Here is an 8,987-nt window from a genome sequence, read left to right on the forward strand (position 1 = left end):
AGATGGCCCAAGTCCTTGGGCCTCTAAACCCACGTGGAAAAACCCAAAAGAAGCTCCTGGCTCCTGGCTTTGGGTCATCGGCTAGGCTCCAGCCATTGTGGCCATTTGGGGGCCATGTGGGGAATGGATTAAAGACTTTTCTTTCTGTCTCTCCCTCTCTGTGTCTGTAACTCTACCTCTCAAATAAAATAAAAAATCTTAAAGATAAAATTTTTTAAAAAAGATTTATTAAGAAAAATAAAATAATGAATGGTTTTCCCTAAGTTGACTGTATTTGCAGTTTCTTGCCTGAAACCATTTGTCCAAGCTATTTACATGTATGGATGATTCTCATTCTTAATACAAGCCTTCACCTTCTGAGAGAGGTATTTTTTGATTACTTTCTCTCTCTCTCTCTCTCTCTCTCTGTGTGTGTATGTGTGTGTCTGTCTCTCACACACACACTTGTACACACACACAAGTCAAATCACAATTTTGCATATTTTTCATATTGGTTTACTTATTCTGTCTTCACCACTGGAATAAAAGCCAGGTACAGCGACAGTGTCTGTAACTGCTTGGTATATTCAAAGTAACTGTAATACAAGGTAAACCATCAGTAGCTCTTGGAGGAGGAGGTAATCAAGAAAATTTTCCTGGAGGAAGCTACACTTGCCTTCATGCAGAAATGAAAAATATCAGAAATGGTGTTTTATTAACTTAATTTCTCAAATATTCCTCAAACCTATTGTTTTATCACCTTCTTTACAGCCACTACCCTGGAATAAGCTATAGCTATGTCTGCTTATTACCTTTCTGTATTATATTTACCACCTAACTTCTCTTCCCATTATTTCACTTTGCAAAAACTTATATATGGCATTTAGATGCTAGTACTGGGTACAAAAATTTTAAGTCTCAACTGAAATATTTCAGAAAAAAATTACTAAAACTGACACATTAACTTTATTACCTTGGTGATAACAGAATGGCTAAAACAAATATTTTTCTCATGTAATTTTCTCAAGGTGCCATGTCTCACCTTTGATGGCCATCTTAACACAGGTCAATAACCTTAACAAGCACAATAATTACAGTCAATCACATCTGCATTAGTTCATTGATTCTTTGTTATTTCTTTTTCAACTTGTTAATGAAAAGTCCTAGCACATACATTCTAGGAGGCATTTCTTTTATTAATTAACCATCTTATCAAGTCTCTTGAATATATTAATGAACCAGAGCATCATGTATTGTTGCTTATAAAAACAGCTTGCTCCTTCAACTTTGAAAATTAGTCATTTTCAGATATATACAATACCTAAAAGGAAACTGACATTTACTATAATTTAAACTTCTTGTTTCAAATTAAATAGTGATGTATAATATTATTTCTAAAGCATTGACATACGCAATTGATACAACTCTTAAAATATTGAAGAAATTAGCCTGTCTTTGTGATTCTAATCTCAAAAGTCCTCTTAGTTCAGAGAAAAACAAAGACCGTGGATTTTCTACTTGTACAAAAATAAAGGGTGTCTTACCTAAATGTGATGAAGAAAATGAATGCAACTGTTTCAGACAGAAATTCAATGAGCTGTGTCTCAGCAAAGTTGCACTGTTTCTTAGAGAGAACTGGCCATTTTCCTTACATGAAGTTACATGGTCTTGAAATCCATCAGCACTTACACCTCCTTTATAAGACAACTGTTTCCCAGTGCCCTTTTCCAGTATTCTGAAATTAAACTCAGCTGCTAGCCATATGCCCTCTACACTGTCATTAAAAAAGACTTTATATAGAATGCATGCATATACACAAATTATATATTTGCATTTCTTTTCACTAATGCTCAGGCACACTTAACTCTGGAAGACAATAAAAGTCACTTTTTCCCATAATGCACAGAATCTCAGTGAATGTGACAGCGATAGAAGTAGACTAATAAGGACATGTATAGTCAATTCAAAACCACAAGCAGCAGTGCAATAGTGATGTGACTTTTTTCTAAAATAGTGAATAACTCCTCAAACAATATGGAATAAAATAATCTTCCTCTGATATAACAAAGTGATTGCACTTATAGAAATTCAATATATATTAAAGCTTAACAAAAAATATTTTGTGTTTATAGGTAAAACCAGTTAGTTCCTAGACTTAGAAAATTATAAGCAGGACACACATGAATGTCTACAGTGGGATATTTGAAAGCTGAATGAGATGTGGGACAATTCTTTATTTCAGAGGTGAGTTAAACACATTTCAAAATCTTTAAGCTTCTTTCACCTGACAAAGATTCTTTAATCAAACTTTGCTTGGACTTCTGAGCCTTCTCCTAAGCCAACCTGTGCGCTTCCTTATACAACCCACTTTTTTCCAAGAGCCCTGCTAAATCAGTTTAGCACCCACCCTTACATCTGATGGTCCTTCATATATGATGGAGTTCTTCTTTGTCCATCATGTCCTAAGTGATGTCTGATCTGACCACCCTGGCCTGTCTTCTGTAAAAACCCCATTAGGCTGCTTTTGCTAGAATCCTCCTTACTTCTGAAGTTTATTTCCTCTTGGTAGTTTTCCATCCACTGATCCCTACCCTGCCTTGACCCCTTTGCTATAAATTCCCACTTGCTCATGCTGCATTAGAAGTTCAGCAGAGTCTCTCACCCACTTCAAGACCCCAGTGCAATGGTTCCTACACCTATTGCAATGGTCCCAGATAAAGTCTTCTTTACCATGCTTTCATGGGTACCATACTTTTTTATTTAAAAAGCCACAGAAAATTAAATGTCAGCTGTAAATACTGTGATAAACAAAACTTCCCCTGGGATGAAAAGGGAGAAAGGAGATGATAGAACCCTGCATATTTACAGAAGCCCTAAGACTGAAAAGAAGGAGAGAGAGGGAGAAGGTAAAGAGGAGGAAGGAGAGGAAAAAAAAGGAGGGAGGGATGGAGGGATGGAGGGATGGAGGGATGGAGGGATGGAGGGATGGAGGGATGGAGGGAAGGAAGGAAGGAAGGAAGGAAGGAAGGAAGGAAGGAAGGAAGGAAGATTGGGAAGAAGGAACGATGCATTTTGGAAAAAAGCCCTAATTGAATTGGCACAGCACCACCTGTAATGGACTACTGAAATTCAAATTTGCTGTTAAAGGAGTCATTCAGATTTCTAGGAAATGCATTTGAAGACAGCAATGATAGTTACCTGGAGGATATGAAAAGGTGAACAGCACTCACATGATCAGACATATCCTGTGAGTAAAGAAGTGAGGCTTCTGAAGAGAACAGATATGCCCACGATTATTTATTCTAGGGAAGAAAATTATTCTAGGACAAAAATAGAAGGAAATAGAAAGCCAGGCTTTTAGCTTAGAGAGGAAAGTCCTATGGTTTGAGAGCCTAAACTCCAGATAGAAAAAGACAAGCTACAGTATCCCATGGTGACGAGGCAAGTCAGCATGTCCAGAACAGTGGTGGATGGAGATAGGTAGAGGACAACTCTTCAAAGAAGCTTTGGAAATGGCCCAGAACTTGGATCAGAGGGCACTGAGCATAGCCATGGTAACTAGCTTAAACTATTATCCGTGTTATCTTTTCTTTATCCTGCCCTTTTCTGTAAATTATGGCTAAAATGCAATGCTATGGAAAATTAAGGAAAGGACTTGTGTCATGACTGGGATGTGACCTGGAACACAGAAGGGAGCAAACACAGCAAAGCAACAACAGAACAAGGCATCCAAAATAGAAAAACACCCTGGGCCTCTTGTGTGCATCATTGAGAGCACCCTGGGAATGATTTACAAACAGCCAAGAAACTCTTTAAGGAGCTAATATCTGGCACTTAGTGGAAACTTAAGCTATTGGAATTATGTATTTTAAAGGAAATATGGCTTTATTTTATAAACCAGATGTTGAGTCTCAGCCAATTGAGTTATCCTATGACTCCCAGTGGATACCTAACACTGCGGATATAGTGAACACCACATAGACTATGTTTTTTTCACTTTTTTTTTTTTTTTTTCTTGACAGGCAGAGTGGACAGTGAGAGAGAGACAGAGAGAGAAAGGTCTTCCTTTGCCGTTGGTTCACCCTCCAATGGCCGCCGCGGCCCGCGCGCTGCCGCCGATTGCAGCAGCCAGGTGCTTCTCCTGGTCTCCCATGGGGTGCAGGGCCCAAGCACTTGGGCCATCCTCCACTGCACTCCCGGGCCACAGCAGAGAGCTGGCCTGGAAGAGGGGCAACCGGGACAGAATCCGACGCCCCGACCGGGACTAGAACACGGTGTGCTGGCGCCGCAAGGCGGAGGATTAGCCTAGTGAGCTGCGGCGCCAGCCCACTTTGTTTTTTTTCTTTTATGTATACACTAGTGGGCAACAGGTAGTGCATATAGAGTGGATACATTGAGATTCATGTCCTGGGCAGGATGAAACATGAAGGTATGAGATCTTATCACACTTCTCAGAAAAACATGTAATATAAAGTTTTTATTATTTTTGAAATTTTCAATACTTTTGGATTGTGGTTGACCATGTAAAACTGAAAGCAAAACTGCAGACAAGGGGGAAATACTGTACATAGTTAAGTCTTTAGTAAATTTTTAACTATTTTTAAACATGTTAACTGTAGCAAATGGTACATATTCTCACTGAATTCTAGTCTGACTCCAACTCAATTTTAGCATTAAGCATGTACAAAAGATAGAATGGAACAAGCAACAATAAGGCTAGGAGAACTGACACCCCAAAACCAAAACAGCAGGCCACTTAAAGTAGCTTGAGGGCAAGAGAAACACAGCAAGCTTCTGTTTAATTAATTATAGTGTTCAAATCCAACAGTTTAGTGAGCAAAGAGCACTGCAGCAGTAGCCTCCTTCCAGCAGTGTATTCTAAGCTAGGTTGAGGACATGCTATGTTTTGAATGGTTAAGTTAGAACCCTAGCCAAGTGCATAGGGCAGAAGTTCAGTTACTATGGCAAACGGTAGAGCAAGAGCTGTGATTCAAAAGACCTAAGAGTGTCCAGGTGAAACCTAGGCACATCAGATATGGGACTAAAATTCCGATTCCACCTAAAGAGTAGATTAACTTGGCAGCAGGTCTTCTTGAGGCTACACATTTCAAACATTACTATCTACACGGGTGAAAAAATTGGGGGTAGGCATTCTTTATATAATGGCAGCTGGGTTCCTTCTCAAGTAATCCAGATAAGTGCATATAATGTCCTAACTTGGGAGATCTATTTTCATATATCCTTAAATGTAGGCTAAGTATTGCTAATCAGATGGAGAAGCAGACCTTTTACTATAAAGTGCCTGGATATGAGTGATCCTTGTTTGAATGCATCACTCTTTTTACCAAAGCCAACATAAAATCAATTTAGGAACCAACATCTGGCTTAGTAGTTGTCATTTAGGATGTCTACATTCCATCTCAGAGTACCTCCAATTCTGTTCAGCTTTCCAATAATGCACACCTTGGGAGATGACAGCTCAAGTACCCGGGTCCTTGCCCCTGATATGGGAGACCTGGATTGAGTTCTGGGCTCTTGTCTTTGACCTGACCCAGCCCTAAATGTTTGGAGCATTTGGGAACTGAACCAGTGATGTAAGATTTCTCCCTCTGCCTCTGTCTCTCCCTCTCCCTCTCCCTTCCCCTCTCCCTCTCCCTTTCCCTCTCCTCCTTCCCCTCCCCCTCCTCTCCCTCTTCCCCTCCCTCTCTTCTACACACACACACACACACACTCTCTCTCTCTCCCTGCCCCGCCCCGCACCTTTCAAATTAATGAAGTTTTTTTTTTAAAAACCTAGACTATGATATAAGACCCTTTCTAATTCTGACTGATGATTTTAAATTTAAATAAGTTAAAACTTCTATTAACAATTTCAAAGATATCCTCAGAAATCAATATTTTACCTCAGAAACTAGTGTAAACACCAAAAATCACATTTCAAAAATTCAATATTGGGATTTATATCCAGCAGAATTTCATAGGATCTCAGACTGTTCACTAGCTTGGGAATTGTTTATAGAAAAAGACTTACAAGGGAGATAAGTAATCAATAAAAGAGATTATGAGAGGATTCCATTAGTAGGAAGAGGCAAGCTATTGTTTTTGTCCTTTCTAAAGAAAGCAAAGCAAACAATGAATCAAATGTCATACAGTTTTTCTACCCCACCTCTTGCTCTCCTTGAATTTTTATAGTTACCTGTAGGAAATCAAATGCACACACAATTGACCACTAACAGGGGGAAATAACATAAGAATGATATTCCCAAAGAAAGTGTCACTGATGTAGATGTTACAGATGTAGCTTGAGACAATATTGTTGTTTTCTATTTATTATTTTAATAAATGGAAATTCTAGCAAACACACACAGTACAAGCACAAACACCTCTAATAGTGTTATTTAAAAGAAACAAAAAAGCAACAATTAATGCCTAAGTATTATCAAAGGTGGTTCATATCATCTCTCATCACCTATAAAGCACCTAAAAAAGATCTTTTAAATGACTTCATGGTTTCATAAATGAATTTTATATTTGAAAATTTCCAATATTAACTATTCATTAGATAAACTAACATATTTGCTCACATATTTTAAAGTGATAGAGATTGAATTTGATGAAAATCTTTTCCTGGGTTTCTTTTTCTTTTCTTTTCTTTCTTTATTTTAAAGTCAGAGTTACAGAGAAAGAGAAGAAGAGACAGAAATCTTTCTCTTTTTTAAGATTTCTTTTACTATTTATTTGAGGGTAGAGTTACAGCAGAGAGGGGGAGAGAGAGAGAAAGGTCCTCCATCCACTGGTTCACTCCCCAAATGGCTGCAACGGCTGAGCTGGACCACTCTGAAGCCAGGAGCCAGGAGCTTCTTCTGGGTCTCCCACACAGGTACAGGGGCCCAAGCATCTGGACCATCTTCTTCTGCTTTCCCAGACTATAACAGAGATCTGGATCCAAAGAGGAGCAGCCGGGACCAGAACTGGCACCCAAAGGGGATGCCAGCACTGTAGGCATAGGCTTAGCCTACTACACCACAGCAATGGTCCCAAGAGGGGAAGAGAGGGAGATAGGGAGAGGTTGGGGCGGAGGGAGGAGAGAGGTTGACGGGTAAGAGAGAGAGAGACATACATATCTTCCATCTGCTGATTCACTCCTCAAATGGCCACAAAGGCCAGGGGTGAGCGACACTGAAGCCAGGTGCTAAGAGCCAGGAACTTCTTCCTGGTCTCCCATGTGGTTGCAGGAGCCCAAGGGCTTGGGCCATTTTCCACTGCTTTCCCAGCCACATTAGTAGAGAGTTGGATGGGAAGTGGAGCAGCCAGGACTTGAATCAATGCCCACATGGTATGCCAGCACTACAGATGGCTGCTTAACCCACTACACCACAACGCTGGCCCTCCTGGGTTTTTATAACAAAGAAATGCTACAAAACCCAGAATTTTACTTGTGGAAGAAGAAGATGGGAGAATAACAATTAAGTTTTCCCTAAAAATTCTTTCACTTTTATGATAAGCAATTTAATCCCACAAAACCCTTAATTTTAGTAGCTTCATTGTGACCCAGCTCCAGCTCCAGCTCCAGTGCCAGTTCTTTACTCCAGCTTCTCACTAATGCTAACCCTAGGAGACAGCAGTGATGGGCTGAGTTCCCAGTTCCAGGCTTTAGCCCTGGCCTTTGTGGGTATTGGAGAGTGAACCAATAATTGAGAGCACTCCCCTACTCTCTCTTTCTTCCTCTCAAAATATTTTTAAACATAAAATAATATAGAATCTAATTATTTCTCTACTCTTCCATCAACTAATGAACATAATAATCTTGCTTGAGGTACATTTCTGTTTAAAGGTACCTTATTTAACACACATTGTTAATTCATTAACATTGAATTCAAGACCAACATTACTGTAATTCATGTCTAAACAAAGCTTATCTAACACAAATATTTCCTTCATAAAGCACATCATAGCCTCCATGGGCTTAACAACACTATAGAGCATTCGAGCACTATTTTCGGGGCCATTTTAAACAATAAAATCATCATCAAAAAAGCACCAAAATACAAAATATGTCACTAAATACACCATGAAAGGGACATATGTTTAGAATGTGAAAACTAAAACAAGAAGATAGAGCATGGGTTTATTCAAATGGAAAGTACTCACAAAGCAACTCAAATTTTTCACCACTGTGCATGTCAGTGAATAATTTAAAAAATCCTGAGTATATTGATTTTGTGCTTATAAATAAATTTTAGCAAGAGCATGAATTTGCAAACACACATTTGTTAATAATGAATATAAAATATATACATGGTCACCAAAATAGTAAGCCATCTCATTGGTCTATGTATAACATTAAGGCTTTTAGTGTGCTAATACCTACTATGATAAGTCCCTGCCTTTTTGGTTTTTTTTATTTTTTTATTATTTAATTTATTTGAGGGACAGAGAACCCAACAAAGATCCCATCCACTGGTTCATTCCCCAAATTTCAGAGTGAAGCCAGAACTGAAACCCAAAATCTCTAATATGGGATGTGGGCATCGAAATCAATGTCCTAACTGCTAGGCCAAACATCTGCCACCCTTTTGCCTTTCTTTAAAGCTGACTTGTCTATTACTGTATCTTTCTTATTTTATATACATTTTAATGTTTACTGAATTTCTCAAAAAATTCAACTAAAATTTTAATTGGAATTATAATTAATTTATATACTACTTAAGGAAAAAACAAGGTATTTTTAGTAAGTTGTCCCATCCAATATGGGCTGTCCTTCTGTTACTGGTGAATGGCAGGGTTCTTGTCTTCGTGCAAGGAAGAATTCAGGCGTGAGACAGAGAGTAGTGGAAAGTAAAATAGCAAAGTTTATTAGGGTAGGGACATCCATAAGAACGGATGGGCACCTCTCCAGACAGAACCTGAGAGAGAGTGCCCAGTCACTCAGACTTGGGGGAAGAGCGAGGTTACATGGTTGAGTGGAGAGATTACATGTGGGCAGGCTGAGCGCACTATCCGGTTGA

This window comes from Oryctolagus cuniculus, chromosome 15 (assembly GCF_051225735.1).
Source record: "Oryctolagus cuniculus isolate XC-2025 breed Fujian yellow rabbit chromosome 15, ASM5122573v1, whole genome shotgun sequence".
Classification (NCBI taxonomy): domain Eukaryota; kingdom Metazoa; phylum Chordata; class Mammalia; order Lagomorpha; family Leporidae; genus Oryctolagus; species Oryctolagus cuniculus.